Consider the following 18,745-nt stretch of genomic DNA (forward strand, 5'->3'; position numbering starts at 1 on the left):
TATTTTTGGACAAATGACTTTCTACAGGGGTACCAAGAATATCCAATCAGGAAAGGACAGTTTTTTTCAATAAATGGTAATGGGAAAACTTGATATTCCCATGTAAAAGAATAAAGGTTGACCTTAAGTTACATTACATACAAAATAACTCAAAATGAATCAAACACCTTAATATAACAACTAAAATTATAAAATAGGAGAAAATGGAAACCTTCAGGACATCAGATAATTTCTTGAATATGGCATCAAAGACACAGGCTACAGAAGAAAAAAATAGATAAATTGGACTACTTTGAAATTAAAACCTATGCATCAAAAACCACAATTAAGAGAGGGAAAAATGATTCATATTGTAGAAGAAACACTTGTAAATGTTTATCTGGTAAGGAGCCATTATCCAGAACATACGAGGAATTCCTACAAGTCAGTGACAACATGAATAAAAAGTAGGCAGAGAATATATATAAATGGAAATGAAAATTTGAAAAGATGCCCAACGAAAGTACACACACTTGTGCTCTGTCCATGAAAATGTAAAATGGGGCAGCCTGTTTGGAAGACAGTATGCCATTCCCCAAAAAGTTAGAAATAAAATGACCATTAGATCCAGCAAGAAGGATTTCTGTATATATCAAAAGAACTGAAACAGGGAAAGAAGACATACTTGTACATTCACGTTTCTGGCACATTATTAACAACTGCCAAAATGCGAAGCAAGCCTAGTGTCCATCAGCACATAAGTGGATAAAGAGAATGTGGCCGGCAGAGGGAGCATCACTCAGTGCGGAAAAGGAAGGAGTTTCTCACCTGCTACAAGACAGATTCAATTTGAGAATGTGTTAAATGAAACATGCCGTTCATTTTTAATAAAGTTCATGGTAGATAACAGGGTTATATTTACAGGAAGTTGTAAAACTAATAGTTTCCATAAACTCCACACTCACTTTCCCTTATCATCATCATATATTAGCATGTTGTCAAAATATATTAGCATTTGTCAAAATAAATCAGTCAATGTTAGTAAGTTATTTTTTAATAAATTACTTTTAACTAAAATCCATATTTAACCAGATTGCTAACAAATTAGTCTTGACTAATTTTCTTTTCTCCTGGTCCAGGATACCACATTAGAGAAGTTGTCATGTTATGGTAGATAACAGGTGTCCAGTCTTGCTGCCACGCTATTCTCCATGGGCGAGGGGGCTGGCCCGGACTCCAGTGCTGCTATTTCTTTATGCACTAGATCTATGTATGACTCCTGGGGAAACATATCTTCTTTTAACCTTCAAAAGAAGCGAAAGGGGAAAAAAAAGTAATGCACAGCATTTCTAGTGGTAAAAAACACTTTTTTTTAGGAGGAGGTTTTGGCCTGAACCTCCTAGCACGGGGGCGGGTGAAGAAAGTTTTTTTATTTCAATTGAAATTATGTTTCGTTTTGTTCATGGAATCTTTTTCAAAGCACGGTGGCTCTTTGGACCAGGCGGGAGAAGGGCGGGGAGGCCGGCACGCAGGCCCCTGCAGCCCCCAGCCCGCCCCCGGCCTCCCGCGGGCGCCGCGGGCTCCCATGCCTGCTCCTGCTGAGCGCTCTGTGCAGGAGACGCCCCAACTCGGTGAAAGTTTCGTTGAGTTGTTCGATTTCGTTGTGTTCTTTTTTTCATTTGCTACGAAAGTGAGGAAACAGTTAAAAAAAAAATACAAAGACAAAATAAATCCGTTTACATCCAAAAAATGTAGACAGTGACAGTTTCTAATTTTCCTTATTAGTGATGACCTTCGCATTTTGAGGAAAAATAGACATTTTGTACAAAGGCCCTCAGTTGAGTTTGTCTGATATTTTACTCAAGATTATGGGTTGTGGATTATTGGGAGAAAGATTACAGCGGTAAAAGGCTCGTTTCATCACATCGTATCGAGGGAATATAATCTCAATGTGACTTATCACTGTTGCTGTTAAACTTGATCACCTGGCTGAAGCAACATTTGTCACATGTCCCCTTTCTGAAGTCCCGCCCTCCCCACTCCACATGTGCCTTTTGGAAGGAATTCACTATGTACACAACCCACACTTAACAGAGTTGGAGACTTTGAGGGCAGAATTTCTACATAATCATTTCGAATTATTTTGCCTATCCTTCTCTATCTAGTTATTTATTGAAATATTTATATCATTTTAGCTCATCAATACTTATCTTATACTTTGGGTTATGTTTAAATTTTGTGTTATTTTGATGCTCAGTTTTTTTTCCAGCTTTGGGCACTAGGGCCTCTTTTACAGGCTTTTGTGTCCCTTTGACATGTCCTCATCATGGTGTGAGTACGTGTTTGTGTATGAGTGTGTGCGTGTTAGCACGTCCTTACTGTCTAGCATTACAATATGCTCTAGTTCCTCTGGTACATTCCCTGTCCCAAACCTAGAATCAGCCATTTCTTCAAGAAACCCTTTATTGGAGAAAGCATGGGAAATCAAGTCCTGGGCACTAGGTGATCATTAGTTTTTTTTAAGTCAAAAGATGTCATTTATGGCCCATACGAACATTTGTGTAATTTAAAGAATAGGCCATCTTTCTTCCATGATGTCATAATACATATTGGAAATTAAATTCTTTATCACATGAGGTTCATGTTTCTTAATTAGGGAGGGAAGAGATGCTAGGGAATGACTTCCGCAGACTCTGTTATTTTGCATCATTCATATTTAAATATTCCTCCAGGGAAAGCAAAAGTAAAGCATTTCCCAGTCAAAATGCTGTTGGAGAGTGGATTTCAGAAAGTCTAAGGTGAATTGAAACAGCTTAGCCTGAAATCTGGCGTGTAGGGGAGAACCTGGTCTCTTAGTGAGATCAAAGATACCCTGGTTCCAGATTATCAGGTGGAGTTTTAGAAGCACCTCTTTATGTAATTTGAGCAGAGGGTGTCTACGGTACCTTGGGAAGAAATGAGGGCAACTGAACATCCTCATCTCTGCCTAAACTCTTACCAAATCTGGTAAGATTTGAATTGGAGATTAAGCTAGTTGTATTTCTTACTTGGAAGATGAGTCTGATCAATGCCACTGTAAGTATCTCATACACACAACGCATCGGTGGAAGGATGGAATGTTTAGGACATTTCTAGGAGCGCCGTACATTCTACAGTGAGATGATGGAAATAAAAGGTGTGCGCAGCAGCTCCTGATGGAAATGGTAACTACTAGGTAAGGGCTATTGGAGTCGAGCATTCAGAAAAAATACAAGTTTGGGTGTTCCTGTAAATGCTCCCTGGAGATGATTTTGATGTGGATACAGCAGAATGCAGGCTACCCTTTTTCTCAATGGCAACTGAATGTGGAATAGTGTGGAAGAAGATCTAATTGTACCTGTGGGATGTTTTCTTAATTCTTTTCTTCATTCAACAAATATTTCTTAACCATCTACTTTCACCTAGTTGATGAAATTCATTATTTATTGGCAAAAATTCTCATCTTTATCTTGCTTCTTTCTAAAATATGACATTTTGTTTATGTCTAAAATATGTGTATATTTATATGTGTATCTCTATGTATCTATATATATAAAGAGATACATATAATGCACATAATATATACATATACTTTATATAGGTATATAAATCATGTGAATCGTACATATGTACATATCCCTCTATATATCTATATATCTAGACATACACATGCAGGTTTAGATTATTTTTTATTTAATATTCTTAATTGCTATGACTAACCAATAAATTTTCATTTGTCTGTTGGACAGCTCTAACAAGAACACATTTGGAAACATCCAAGAGCCAGCAAATGTGTGGTTAAAGGTAGTGTGGTGGTTGGTGTATGATGTGATTGAAAAGCACTGAGTTCCAGAACTACCTCTAGAGTTGATTTACTGTTTTGAACATTTGGGTCTTATTACTGCCTTAAAAATATTTCTGCTCTTCCTGCTTATACCACAAGGAAGTTTGATGGCAGTGCGAATAATAAACCGTCTCTTAGGATAAGATGTTAAATGCTGTGCTTTCTAGTGCAGCACTGATCACCATGATAGTCATGTATTATGAAACGTGACATATGCACACATTTCGACAATTAATTATTGCTCACATCTCTAGTGCAAAGAACGCAGCTTCTTCACACAGTGCAAGTATAAGCTTTTTGGTACTTTTCTAAATACATTTCATTTATATAATTGTGTGTGTATTATCCTGCTTTTAATTAAAGCTTACCATCCTAAGCAGACATTCTGTTCTCTTATTTTTCATTTTAGAATACATTTTCAGGACCATTTCATATATGTCTGCTATGTTTTCATCAGTAACTTTATCAGTGGGTGGCATGAATGGCAGTACAATGCCTGAGTCATTCAGCACCCTTCAGTTGGGTTTTAAGTTCTTTTCCATCTTTGCTGTCATGGAAAGAGTTGTAATAATTTTCTCTGTCCTTGCAGCGAGTTTATCTGTAGAAAATGGAATCACTGGATCAACATCCATGCAGTTATGATATTATATGTGTTGAAAATCACTCCCTAAGAAATTGCACCCACTTAAACTGTTACCAGTAATGTGTGGAATTGACTATTGCCACAATCTGTCAGCACTATATGCCGACAATCTTTTATTGTAAAGATTACTCTATTCAACATAGGTGAAAATGATAATCTAATTGGAAATTTAATTTGAAGCTATTTAGCTAGGAATGAAATGGAACATCTTTCTATATGTTCAATTATATTTTATAAGGAGCAGGTAATTTATAATTGGTTCTTTTGCTGATTATTCATTTTTTTTGTGTATTTAAGATTGAAGAGTGAAATCCATTGAGAATTCAAAATTATGCTTTTATCTGGCATGCAAGTTGTAAATGTATTTTACCAATTAGGCACTTAATAATTTGTTATGGACTATTCTACTATTTGGGGAATAGAAAGGTACATATACAATATGTCCACCAGTTGACACAGAGTTAGACATTAACAAATATTAATTCCCTTTTTATTTCTATCACTTCTTACTTGAAATCAGACTATAGAATGTTCAAGATACATATCACAAATATTCTACTCGAAGTTTCAGAGGTGATTTAGAGCTTCCAGAGCTCGTTTCTCAGTTCCTGGTCCTTAACAGTAAACCAGAAATTTTAAAGAATATTTTGATTTACAGCAAATTTTCTCCTTTTCTTTCCTTCCTTTTAGTCTCATTGACTAATTAATAATACATGTTGAAAGACTCAGAAAAACAATGAATAGGGGAAAGATTTAACTTTAGACAACATAGAGTAAAAAAGTGCAAAGTTTAATTCAGCTGAATTTAAGCCTGAACAACTAGAAAGGTATAAGAGATAAAAACGAAAGAAACATGCATACTCAAAACAGCACATTTCAGTTTCATAATGAACTGGGCCAACTGCCTGGGTGTTCGTTGCAAAAATTTCATTTTTATTGTCTCTTTCTCTACACCTACCCCCATCACGTGTGTGTGTGTGAATGTGTTTAGGTTTATTAAGAAAGACTCTGAATTTAGATAATCATTCTTTCATATTTACATATTTTTAAGAGTATTTTATAACTGGACTTGGTTCAAGGAATGTAAAGAGCACACTGAGTAAATCATGCAAAACTTCCCTCTGCTTCTACAGCATATGCTGCTCTAAATATCGGTAAGTCGGTGATGAAAACTGAAGACAGCATTCAGCTGAAGAAGTTATTCACTTATGCCAAATTATCTCAGTTAATGATTATTATATGTGAACCCTCATTAATTTTTCATTATTTGTCCATTTCTACTTCAATATTTTCATAAAGAATCAGGTAAAAGGATCAAGTAAGTATTATGGATGACATTTTATTCAGATAAAAACAGTACACAGCCTGTAAGTGATTACGCTTTTATAAGCAACCAAGCACATGTATTTGACTTCCAAATGTTTTATTGATTTTATAATTTTTAAAATTTCTCCTTTGCAGATTATTTCTAAGCTGTGCTTTCACTACGTGGGCTAAACAATGCAGCAAAATAACAGCGTAACTGAATTCATACTTTTGGGACTGACACAGGATTCTATGAGGCAGACAATGGTCTTTTAATCTTCTTTATTTTCTATGTGGGAACTGCAGTGGGGAATTTACTTATTATCATGACCATCAAGTCCAGCCGAACACTTGGGAGCCCCATGTACTTCTTCCTCTTTTATTTGTCCCTAGTTGATACCTGCTTTTCAACTTCCACAGCCCCTAGACTCATTGTGGATGCTCTCTCTGCAAAGAAAATCATACCTTATAATGGCTGCATGACTCAAATTTTTGCACTACATTTATTTGGTTCCATGGAAATCTTTGTCCTCATCCTCATGGCTGTTGACCGCTATGTGGCCATCTGCAAGCCCTTGCGGTACACAACCATCATGAGTCAGCAGGTCTGCATCATTCTGATTGTTCTTGCATGGACTGGGTCTTTTATACATTCTATGGCTCAGATTATCCTGGCCTTTCTGAGGACCCAATTTGATTGATCATTATTGCTGTGATATGCAGCCCTTGTTGAAGTTTGCATGCATGGACATTTATGTGATCAACCTGCTGGTGGTGTCTAATAGTGGGGCCCTTTGCTCATTCAGTTTTGTGATTCTGATGATCTCATACATTGTCTTCTTACATTCTCTGCGCAACCACAGTGAAGAAGGGAGGAAAAAAGCTCTCTCCACTTGCACTTCCCACATCACTGTAGTCGTCTTATTCTTTGGTCCGTGTATATTCATCTATACACGTCCCCCAGCCACTATCCCCATGGACAAGATGGTGTCCGTATTTTATACTATTGGGACACCTTTCCTCAACCCCTCATCTACACACTGAGGAATGCAGAAGTGAAAAATGCCATGAGAAAGCTGTGGCATATCAAAATTAGCTCTGAAAGCAAAAGATGAATTGAGGGCCTTGGATGAATACTTTTTGTGTCGCGGTTTAACTGGTTCTCTACAGATATCAGTGTCATAGTGTGTAGCCTGACTCCTCCATGCACTCAAATATAATGCATGTGATTTCCTTGCCTTTCTCTGTTCTGTCCACAAACTAGTGGCTTTCCAAACATCCTCATCCTGACTCTTTCTTTTTCTGAGCATTCAATTCTGGCATTGCTGATTGTGAAATAATCTCACAACACAGTAGTCAGTCTAGTTTGATAAGAAGAAAGACATATATATGTATAATCACATCTGTTCAAACATGTGAGGATCCTTAAACAGCATGTAGCTTGTTCACTATGATTGGTAAGTCCTCCACAGCATATTTCAAATTAGGTATCCTGCTTTCTCTTGAACACTTCAAAGCAAAGGAACTAATTTTGTGTATCAGAAAGTTAGCTTTATTACATTGTTAGTTTAGCTTTAAAAAGTTCCATATGTAAATCAAAAAATTTTTTATATGTATATATTTAATGTAATTATATTCTAATAAAATATTACTTATTGTTTTATTTGGTTATTAGATAACTGAGACATTATATATGGGATTTTTAAGATGTAGTGTTACAAAGGCCTTGAAATATTCAGTTACTTGTGTGATTGGTGAATAGGGGCTATGATAATAGACTTTTATAACCCCAAGAAGCAATAAAGTAAAAAAAAGTGTGTTTTCAAAATGAAATAAAAATTAAAAATACACCAGAGATACAATTTATGTTTTTGGAATTGAAGCACACAAAGGTACTTGGAAAGAACCTGGTTTGATGAAAAAAAGATGGTGTTACTTTATGTGAAGTTGGAGTATGTCAGTGAAATGAAGGAATGTCAGGTAGTATTCACTACACTTGCCTTTAGTTAGTGGTGTTAGAGAGAATCCACTATTTAAGCCCATGATTGTCACTTTCTTACTCTATCTGTGCTTTCCTAATAAAGGCTTTCTTAGAATTGTTAGAATTACTGATAGAATTTTGACATGTTAGAACTGCCAATAGAACTTTGGTGCCCAGGGCCAGCAGAGCAGATTTACAGCTGTACCTTGGATGTGCATGCTGGGAGTTACATCATGTACGTTTAATATTCATCTATTTCAGTGTATTAAAATGTACCACCTCCTTAGTAATTGTTGTAAGATTCCATTTTATTTTTAATGCTGTTGTTCTTTATTTAATTGCAAAACCTTGTCACTACCAATGTTGTCCTCCTAATAAAGAATCTTTTAAAATAAATTCAGTAGAATAACACATATACTGTGTTTTAACTTATTTTCATTTTCTGGGACATTATGAATCTTAGTGTCTGTCCTGGTGTCCCAGCATGTCATTCATGAGGAGGAATATATAATTACCACAGAATGAAAATGTCATGATCCATCACAAATTTATCTAATCTACATCTCTATAATACCAGTACATGTACACACACACTATAGGTGTTCATGGTAATTTGATTTTCAGATGAATGAAGGTAAGACATCTAAGAGAAATTAAAGTAAGCCTATATGTAAGTTAAAAAATAATGTTAAGATAATGGAATTAGAAGAAAACTCAGGTTTTATGTGGGTCAAAAGTACTTGGAGTCAAACTATAACTGTGATAATGAAATAAAAGTTTTAAAATTTCTGGGATGCTATATCCATGCAATGGAAGTGAAGACCAAGTCTCAAAAGTGACTCCTCTAAGATGAAAGGAACAAGCAGTGTCTGATATGTGTTCAATGCTTTTTTTGGTTTTAACATATTTGTGTCTCATAAAAATAGTACAAAGTTATATATTTCTATTCAAAATTTCTAGATGAAAAATCTGGATTTCAGAAAAGTACACCAATATATTGAGTTTGTTCTGCTAAGAAATACCAGAAGTAAGGTTTCAAACCACTTTTCTGTGTCTCCCAAGTCAGTAACAAATACCTGTATCCTACAATATGCCTTATTTAAAAGATCTTTTTAAATGGCTGAAAACACACGAGACATTAAGAAGTTGATTCAGTCATCATAATATAATGACAAAGAGTATGACCCCTGGGGTCATTGCATCCAAACAGAGACTCCACCACATTTTTATTGTATTTATTTTTTTGAGAGGGCATCTCTCATATTTATTGATCAAATGGTTGTTAACAACAGTAAAATTCTGTATAGGGGATCAATGCACAATCATTAATCAACCCCAAGCCTAATTCTCAACAGTCTCCAATCTTCTGAAGCATAATGAATAAGTTCTTTCATGGTGAACAGTGCAAGGGCAGTCATCGTAGAAACTTTCGCTTTTGTTCACACATTATGAACTATAAACAATCAGGTCAAATATGAATATTCATTTGATTTTTATACTTGATTTATGTGGGAATCCCACATTTCTCCATTATTGTTATTATTATTATTATTATTATTATTATTATTATTATTATTATTACTATTATGTTTAAAAAAATGCTGAAGTGGTAGGTAGATGCAAGATAAAGGTAGAAAACATACTTTAGTGCTGTAAGAGGGCAAATGTAGATGATCAGGTGTGTGCCTATAGACTAAGTATTAATCCAAGCTAGACAAGGGCAACAAAACATCCATGGATGCAGAAGATTTCTCTCAAAACTAGGGGGGTAAGGTTCTAAGCCTCACCTCTGTTGATCCCCAATTTCTCACTAGATGGCCCCTGTGACTGTGCTTGTCTTAGGTTGTACCTCCCTTGAGGAATCTTACCGGTCTCTGGCTAAGCAGTCATCTTCCGGGGCCATACAGGGAAATGTAAAATTGGTAAGTGAGAGAGAAACAATACTGTTGGAAAAGTTTAGCTTTTTACTTCTTTGCAGATTTATGCCCTGTGGCTTTTATGTCCAGCATTTGTCTTTAGGTATCTTTACCACTTGGAAGAATTATGATACTCGGTAATTTTCAATATGAGACACGAATTCTACTTAAGATTGTAATTAGGAAGGAAGAAGAAAATCTATAGAAGTAGCAGACGGAAGAAAACATGGGAAGATTGATTGTTTCTTTGACATATCTTCTTGTAGAGTAACATAAGCATGCATAGGTTTTAAACTACTAATTAAATTGCACACACACATTAACATAATAGGAATACAGCTACATAACCAAAGCAGACCTACAATTACCAGCCATCTCCAGTGAAACCAAGAAAACCAGTTAGGCACCCTAGGCATTTGTGAAAACTTATCAGTGATATGATAGATATTGTCTAACTGAATTTGAATAGTTTGAGAAAAATCAGACAAATTAAAACAACCCATTCCTGGGAACTGTTGACATCCCATATGTTCTTTTAACAGTAGATAGTCTGTAGTCGCAAGATTTTGGAGCGCTGCAACTTGCACTTTTCCTAATTCTTGGTTGACTTATGACAGTATAGATACAGTCAAATTTGTTGTTTTACTGTATGCACAGGCCAGCTTAGATATCTCCTTCTTCATTCCAATGGCAAGTCCAGGAACCAGTGGGATGAATGCAGCTACAACTGCAACAGCACCAGGATCTTTGTTGAAGTTTTTTGACTATCATCTTCTGGAATGACTCTTCCAGAGAATGTTGATTTTGGAAGTTCTTCTTCATATCGTATCTTAATTCGTTTTCTAGGTAGCCAAATTAGGCTTTGATCCTTTGTATAAGCACAAACAAACCCGAAACCCTTTGCCCACCCTTTGATATGCCCTTTATATCATTGTGAAGAATTTATTGGAGATCACCACACAGGAACTGCTTTTTTTTTTTTAAGAGAAAGGAATATTATCACAAAAATGTACTTCCATAGCTGATCATCTGACACCCTTTAAACGATCAAAATTAAGGATATTTAAAGCATGCTTTAATTGTTGTTTTACAGTTAGTTTTATCCTATTAGGGAGTAATCCCACTTTTCTTTCTTTTTTTTTTGTTATTCTTAATCTACAATTACATGAAGAATATTATGTTCACTAGGCTCTCCCCTATACCAGGACCCCCCACAAACCCCTTTACAGTCACTGTCCATCAGCATAGCAAAATGTTGTAGAATCACTACTTGTCTTCTCTGTGTTGTACAGACCTCCCCTTTCTCCCACCCCCTCCATGCATGCTAATCTTAATAGCCCCTTTCTTGTTCCTCCCTTATCCCTCCCTACCCACCCATCCTCCCCAGCCCTTTTCCCTTTGGTACCTGTTAGTCCATTCTTGGGTTCTGTGATTCTGCTGCTGTTTTGTTCCTTCAGTTTTTCCTTTGTTCTTATACTCCACAGATGAGTGAAATCATTTGGTATTTCTCTTTCTCTGCTTGGCTTATTTCACTAAGCATAATACCTTCTAGCTAAATCCATGTTGTTGCAAATGGTAGGATTTGTTTTCTTCTTATGGCTGAGTAATATTCTATTGTGTATATGTACCACTTATTCTTCATCCATTCATCTACTGATGGACACCAGCTGCTTCCAATTCTTGGCTATTGTAAATACTGCTGTGATAAACATACGGGTACATCTGTCTTTTTCAAACTTGAGTGCTGCGTTCTTAGGGTAAATTCCTAGGAGTGGAATTCCTGGGTCAAATGGTAAGTCTATTTTGAGCATTTTGAGGAACCTGCATGCTACTTTCCACAATGCTTGAACTAATTTACATTCCCACCAGCAGTGTAGGAGGGTTCCCTTTCTCCACAACCTCGCCAAGATTTGTTGTCGTTTCTCTATTGGATGGTAGCCATCCTTACTGGTGTGAGGTGATACCACACTGTGGTTTTCATTTCCATTTTGCTGATAATTAGTGATGTGGAGCATCTTTTCATGTGTCTGTTGGTCATCTGTATTTCTTTTTTTGGAGAACTGTCTGTTCACTGCCTCTGCCCATGTTTTAATTGGATTATTTGTTTTTTGTTTGTTGAGGTGGGTGAGCTCTTTATATATTTTGGATGTCAAGCCTTTATCAGATCTGTCATTTACAAATATATTCTCCCATACTGTAGGGTACCATTTTGTTCTATTGATGGTGTCTTTGGCTGTACAGAAGCTTTTCATCTTAATATAGTCCCACTTGTACATTTGTGCTGTTGTTTTCCTTGCCCGGGGAGATATGCTCAAGAAGAGGTCACTCATGTTTATGTCTAAGAGGTTTTTGCCTATTTTCTTTTTTAAAAGTTTTAAGATTTCATAACATACATACATACAGGTCTTTGATACGTTTTGAATTTACTTTTGTGTATGGGGTTAGACAATGGTCCAGTTTCATTCTCCTACATGTAGCTGTCCAGTTTTGCCAGGACCATCTGTTGAAGAGACTGTCATTTCCCCATTGTATGTCCATGGCTCCTTTATCAAATATTAATTGACCATATATGTTCGGGTTAATGTCTGGAGTCTCTAGTCTGTTCCACAGGTCTGTGGCTCTGTTCTTGTGCCAGTACCAAATTGCCTTGATTACTATGGGTTTATAGTAGAGCTTGAAGTTGGGGAGTGATATCCCCCTACTGTATTCTTCTTTCTCAGGATTGTTTTGGCTATTCAGGGTCTTTGGTGTTTCCATATGAATTTTTGAACTATTTGATCCAGTTCTTTGTAGAATGTTGCTGGTAATTTGATAGGGATTGCATAAAATCTGTATATTGTTTTGGGCATGATGGCCATATTGACTATATTAATTCTTCCTAGCCATGAGCATGGGATGAGTATCCATTTGTTTGTGTCCCCTTTAATTTCTATTAAGAGTGACTTGTAGTTTTCAGGGTATAGGTCTTTCACTTCTTTGGTTAGGTTTATTCCTAGGTATTTCATTCTTTTTGATGCGATTGTGAATGGAATTGTTTTCCTGATTTCTCTTTCTATTGGTTCATTGTTAGTGTATAGGAAAGCTACAGATTTCTGTGTGTTAATTTTGTATCCTGCAACTTTGCTGTATTCCAATATTAGTTCTAGCAGTTTTGGAGTGGAGTCTTTAGGGTTTTTTATGTACAATATCATGTCATCTGCAATTAGTGACAGTTTAACTTCCTCTTTACCAATCTGGATTCCTTGTATTTCTTTGTTTTGTCTGATTTCCATGACTAGGACCTCCAGTACTATGTTAAATAACAGTGGGGAGAGTGGGCATCCCTGTCTTGTTCTCGATCTCAGAGGAAAAGTTTTCAGCTACTCACTGTTCAGTATAATGTTGGCTGTGGATTTATCATATATGGCCTTAATTATGTTGAGATACTTGACCTCTATACCCATTTTGTTGAGAGTTTTTATCATGAATGGATGTTGAATTTTGTCAAATGCTTTTTCAGCATCTATGGAGATGATCATGTGGTTTTTGTCCTTCTTTTTGTTGATGTGGTGGATGATGTTGATGGATTTTCAAATGTTGTACCATCCTTGCATCCCTGGGATGAATCCCACTTGGTCATAGTGTATGATCCTTTTGATGTATTTTTGAATTCTGTTTGCTAATATTTTATTGAGTATTTTTGCATCTGCATTCATCAGGGATATTGGTCTCTAGTTTTCTTCTTTGGTGGGGTCTTTGCCTGGTTTTGGTATTAGGGTGATATTGACTTCATAGAATGAGTTTGGGAGTATTCCCTCCTCTTCTATTTTTTGGAAAACTTTAAGGAGAATGGGTATTACATCTTCTCTGTGTGTCTGATAAAATTCCGAGGTAAATCTGTCGTGCCCGGGTGCTTTGTTCTTGGGTAGTGTTTTGATTACCGTTTCAATTTCTTTTCTCGTAATTGGGTTGTTTAACTTTTGTGTTTCTTCCTTTGTTAGTCTTGGAAGGTTGTATTTTTCTAGGAAGTTGTCTATTTCTTCTAGGTTTTCCAGCTTGTTGGCATATAGGTTTTCATAGTAGTCTTTAATAATTCTTTGTATTTCTGTGGGGTCTGTCGTGATTTTTTCCATTCTCATTTCTGATTCTGTTGATTTGTGTTGATTCTCTTTTTCTTTTAATAAGTTTGGCCAGAGGCTTATCTATTTTGTGTATTTTCTCAAAGAACCAGCTCTTGGTTTCATTGATTTTTGCTTTTATTTTATTCTTTTCAATTTATTTATTTCTTCTCTGATCTTTAATATGTCCCTGCTTCTGCTGAACTTAGGCCTCATTTTTTCTTCTTTTTCCAGTTTTGATAATTGTGATGCTAGACTATTCATTTGGGATTGTTCTTCCTTCTTCAAGTGTGCCTGGATGGCTATATACTTTCCTCTTAAGACTGATTTTGTTGCGTCCCACAGAAGTTGGGGCTTTGTGTTGTTGTGGTCATTTGTTTCCATATATTCCTTGGTCTCTATTTTAATTTGTTCGTTGATCCATTGATTATTTAGGAGCATGTTGTTAAGCCTCCATGTGTTTGTGAGCCTTTTTGTTTTCTTTGTAGAATTTATTTCTAGTTTTATACCTTTGTGGTCTGAAAAATTGATTGGTAGAATTTCAATCTTTTGGAATTTACTGAGGCTCTTTTTGTGAGCTAGTATGTGCTCTATTCTGGAGAATGTACCATGTGCACTTGAGAAGAATGTATATCCTGTTGCTTTTGGATATAGAGTTCTATAGATGTCTATTAGGTCCATCTGTTCTAGTGTGTTGTTCAGTACCTGTGTGTCCTTACCTATTTTCTGCAGGGTGGATCTATCCTTTGGGGTGAGTGGTTTGTTGAAGTCTCCTAAAATGAATGCATTGCAGTCTATTTCCCTCTTTAGTTCTGTTAGTATTTGTTTCACAAATGCTGGTGCTCCTGTGTTGGGTGCATATATATTTAGAATGGTTATATCCTCTTGTTGGACTGAGCCTTTTATTATTATGTAGTGTCCTTCTTTATCTCTTATTACTTTCTTTGTTTTGAAGTCTATTTTTTCTGATATTAGTACGGCAAGCTCTGCTTTCTTTTCACTGTTGTTTGCCTGAAATATGTTTTTCCATCCCTTGACTTTTAGTCTGTTCATGTCTTTCGGTTTGAGGTGAGTTTCTTGTAAGCAGCATATAGATGGGTCTTGCTTTTTTTCCATTCTATTACTCTGTGTCTTTTGATTGGTGCATTAAGTCCATTTACATTTAGGGTTACTATTGAAGGATATGTACTTATTGCCATTGTAGGTTTTAAATTCCTGGTTAACAAATATTCAAGGTTTGCCTCTTTAGTATCTTACTGTCTATCTTAGCTCGCTTATTGAGCTGTTATATACACTGTCTGGAGATTCTTTTCTTCTCTGCCTTCTTATTCCTCCTTCTCCATTTTTAATATGTTGAGTGTTTTGTTCTGTGCTCTTTTTAGGAGTGCTCCCATCTAGAGCAGTCCCTGTAAGATGCCCTGTAGAGGTGGTTTGTGGGAGGCAAATTCCCTCAGCTTTTGCTTGTCTGGGAATTATTTAATCCCTCCAATATATTTAAATGATAATCATGCTAGATACAGTATCCTTGGTTAATGGCCCTTCTGTTTCATTGCATTAAATATATCATGCCATTCTCTTCTGGCCTGTAAGGTTTCTGTCAAGAAGTCTGATGATCGCCTGATGGGTTTTCCTTTATAGGTGAGCTTTTCCTCTCTAGCTGCCTTTACAACTCTTTCCTTGTCCTTGATCCTTGCCATTTTAATTATTATGTGTCTTGGTGTTGTCCTCCTTGGGTCCTTTCTGTTGGGAGTTCTGTGTATTTCCGTGGTCTGTTCGATTATTTTCTCCCCCAGTTGGGGAAGTTTTCAGCAATTATTTCTTCAAAGAGACTTTGTATCCCTTTTTCTCTCTCTTCTTCTTCTGAGACCTCTATAATAAGGATATTGTTCCTTTTGGATTGGTCATCCAGTTCTCTTAAAATTGTTTCATTCCTGGAGATCCTTTTATCTCTCTCTATGTCAGCTTCTATGCGTTTCTGTTCTCTGGTTTCTAGTCCATCAATGGCCTCTTGCATCTTATCCATTCTGCTTATAAATCCTTCCAGAGTTTGTTTCACTTCTGTAATCTCCTTCCTGGCTTCTGTGATCTCCCTCCGGACTTCATCCCTTAGCTCTTGCATATTTCTCTCCATCTCTGTCATCATGTTTATGATTTTTATTTTGAATTCTTTGTCAGGAAGACAGGTTAGGTCTGTCTCCTCTGGTGTTGTCTCTGTGATGTTCATTTGCCTGTGATTTTGCCTTTTCTTCGTGATAGAAATAGTTTGCAGAGCTGGGATGAGTGTTGGCTGGAAGAACTTCCCTTTTGTTGGTTTGTGGCCTTCCTCTCCTGGTAGAACAGTGACTTCTAGTGGCTTTTGATGGGCAGCTGCATGCAGATGGGGTTTCTGATTCCTGCCCGGCTGCAATGGAGTTTATCTCCACTGTAGCTGTGGGCGTGGCCTATCTCGGGCTGCTGCTCCAAAATGGCTTCATGAGGCGCTGGGTTCTCACAGGTGTGGATGTGGTCTGGATGTTGTCCTGTGTCCTCTGGTCTCTATTTTAGGAAGAGTTGTCTTCGTTATATTTTCATAAATATATATGGTTTTGGGAGGAGATTTCTGCTGCTTTACTCATGCTGCCATCTTGGCTTCCACTCTCTACCACATTTTTAACAGGTTCATTGAGATATTGTTTGGCATACTAAAATTATATACATTTAGTGCATGCAAATTCATGTTTTATATATAATGTAAAAGATCACCACAATTAGACTAATTAACATATCTATTGTCTCTACACAGTTATTGTGTGTTTGTGTGTGTGTGTTCAATTAGAATATTGAATTTAAGATCTATCATTTTTGTAATTTCAAGTATACCATATGGAATTGTTAACTATAGTCACCATGCTGTATACTAGATCTCTAGAACTTATTCATTCTACATAACGAGAACCTGTACACTTGACCAATATCTCTCCATTCCTCACAACCCCTGGCCCCAGGTAACCACCACTAGACTCTTTGCTTCTGTGAATTAGACTAATTAATTTCCACATATCAGTGAGCTCATGCAGTATATCTACTTCTGTTTCATGATTATTCCACTTAACATAATGTCCTTCAGCTCGATCCATGTTGTTGAAAATGACAGGGTTTCTCTCTTTTTAAGATCTGCGTATATATTACATTTTGTCTATTGCTTCATCTGTCAAGGCTAATAAGTTTATATCCATATCTTGGCCATTGTTAATAAAGTGGCAGTGACCATAGACAGGATTTCAGATCCCTTGGATACATACCCAGCAGCAGGATTGGTGGATAGTTGTCCTATTTTAGACTTTTTGAAGAACCTTCATATTCTTTTCCATAATGGCTGTACCAGTTGGCATTCTACTGGTTGTGCACATGTGTTCCCTTCACTCCATGTTCTTACCAATACTTGTTACCATGATTCTTTTTGGTAATAGCCATCCTGACAGGTGTGAGGTACTATTTTTTTTCAGCTTTGAAGAATATAATTAACATATAACATTGTATGAGTTCAAGAAGTAAACCTGTTGATTTGCTACACATATATATTGCAACGTGATTGCACTATAGCATTAATTAACACCTCTCAAACAATACATAATTTACACTTCCTTTCTGTGATGAGAAAATTAAAAATATACTCTGTATGTAATATATTATTATTGACAGTATTTCAAGTCTATTAATACAATATAATCATTATGCTGTACATTAAATCCCCAGAGCTTATTTGTCTTAAAACTGGAATTTTTTACACTTTGACCAGAATCTTCCCCATTTGCCTCATCCCCCAGAAAATGGTAACTATCATTCTACTTTCTGTTTCTATGAGTTCAGCTATTTTAGATTCTTCATGCAGGTGACATCATGCAGAATGCATTTTTCTGTCTGACTTATTTCACTTAATATAATGTGCTCAAGGTCCAATCCATCCATATTGACATAAATGGCAGGATTTCATCTTTCTCTTGGCTGAATAATATTCCTTTGTATATACATACATATATATATATATGTATACACACATGCATGTATTTATATACATGACTTTCTTACATATGTACACATTCACACACACACACTATATTTACAAATGTGTGTGTTATTTTCTTCCATGTAGAAGATAAGTTGTCCAAATACATCATATATATGTGGGTTTATTTGTATATTCTCTCTTCTGCTCCATTGGTTTTTATATGCTTGTTTTTCTTATGCCAATACCTTTCTTTTTATTACTATAGTTTTGTAATCAAATTTTAGATCAATAATTGTGATGCCTCAGCTTTCTACTTTGTGCTTAATAAGCTTTGGCTACTACAGGTCTGTTTTGGTTCCATATGGTTTTAGGAATTTTTTTCTGTTTTTTAACTAACATCATTGGGATTTTACAGAGATGATATTGATCACTGTGGATCACTTTGGATATTAAGATATTTCAACAATATTCATTTTTTACAACTTGGACAGAGTATGTCTTTCCATTTATTTGTATCTTTTATTCTTTTCATCAATGTTTTATAATTTTCAGTGTACAAAACTTTAATCATTTTGGTTAAGCTAATTCTTAAATATTTACTCTTTTTATTGCTCATATGAATGAAATGATGTTCTCTTTATCATTTTGAATACTTCATTGTAAGTACTTAGTAACACCATGGATTTTTTTGGTTATCTATCTTACAACTTTACTAAATTCATTAGTTCTAACATGTGTGTGTTTGTGGGTGTGTATGTGTAGACTTCAGGTTTTCCATGTATATGATCATGTCCTCTGTAAACAGAGATAATCTTACTTCTACACTTCTGACTAGGTTTCCTTTATTTGCCTAATGGCTCCAGCTAGAAATGTTGAATAGAAGAGTGACATCTTTGTCTTGTTTTGGGTCCTAGAAGAAAATCTGTAGCTTTTCACCATTGTGATACTAGCTGTGAATTTTTTTATGTATGGCC

At 36.0% G+C, this 18,745-nt stretch overlaps 1 pseudogene; it reads left to right on the plus strand.

Moving 5' to 3' along the window:
- Nucleotides 1-5,984: 5,984 nt before the first annotated feature.
- On the plus strand, nucleotides 5,985-6,904 carry LOC140850151 (olfactory receptor 4C11-like; annotated as a pseudogene).
- Nucleotides 6,905-18,745: the final 11,841 nt, after the last annotated feature.

Source organism: Manis javanica, chromosome 6 (genome assembly GCF_040802235.1).
Source record: "Manis javanica isolate MJ-LG chromosome 6, MJ_LKY, whole genome shotgun sequence".
In the NCBI taxonomy this organism is placed as follows: Eukaryota; Metazoa; Chordata; class Mammalia; order Pholidota; family Manidae; genus Manis; species Manis javanica.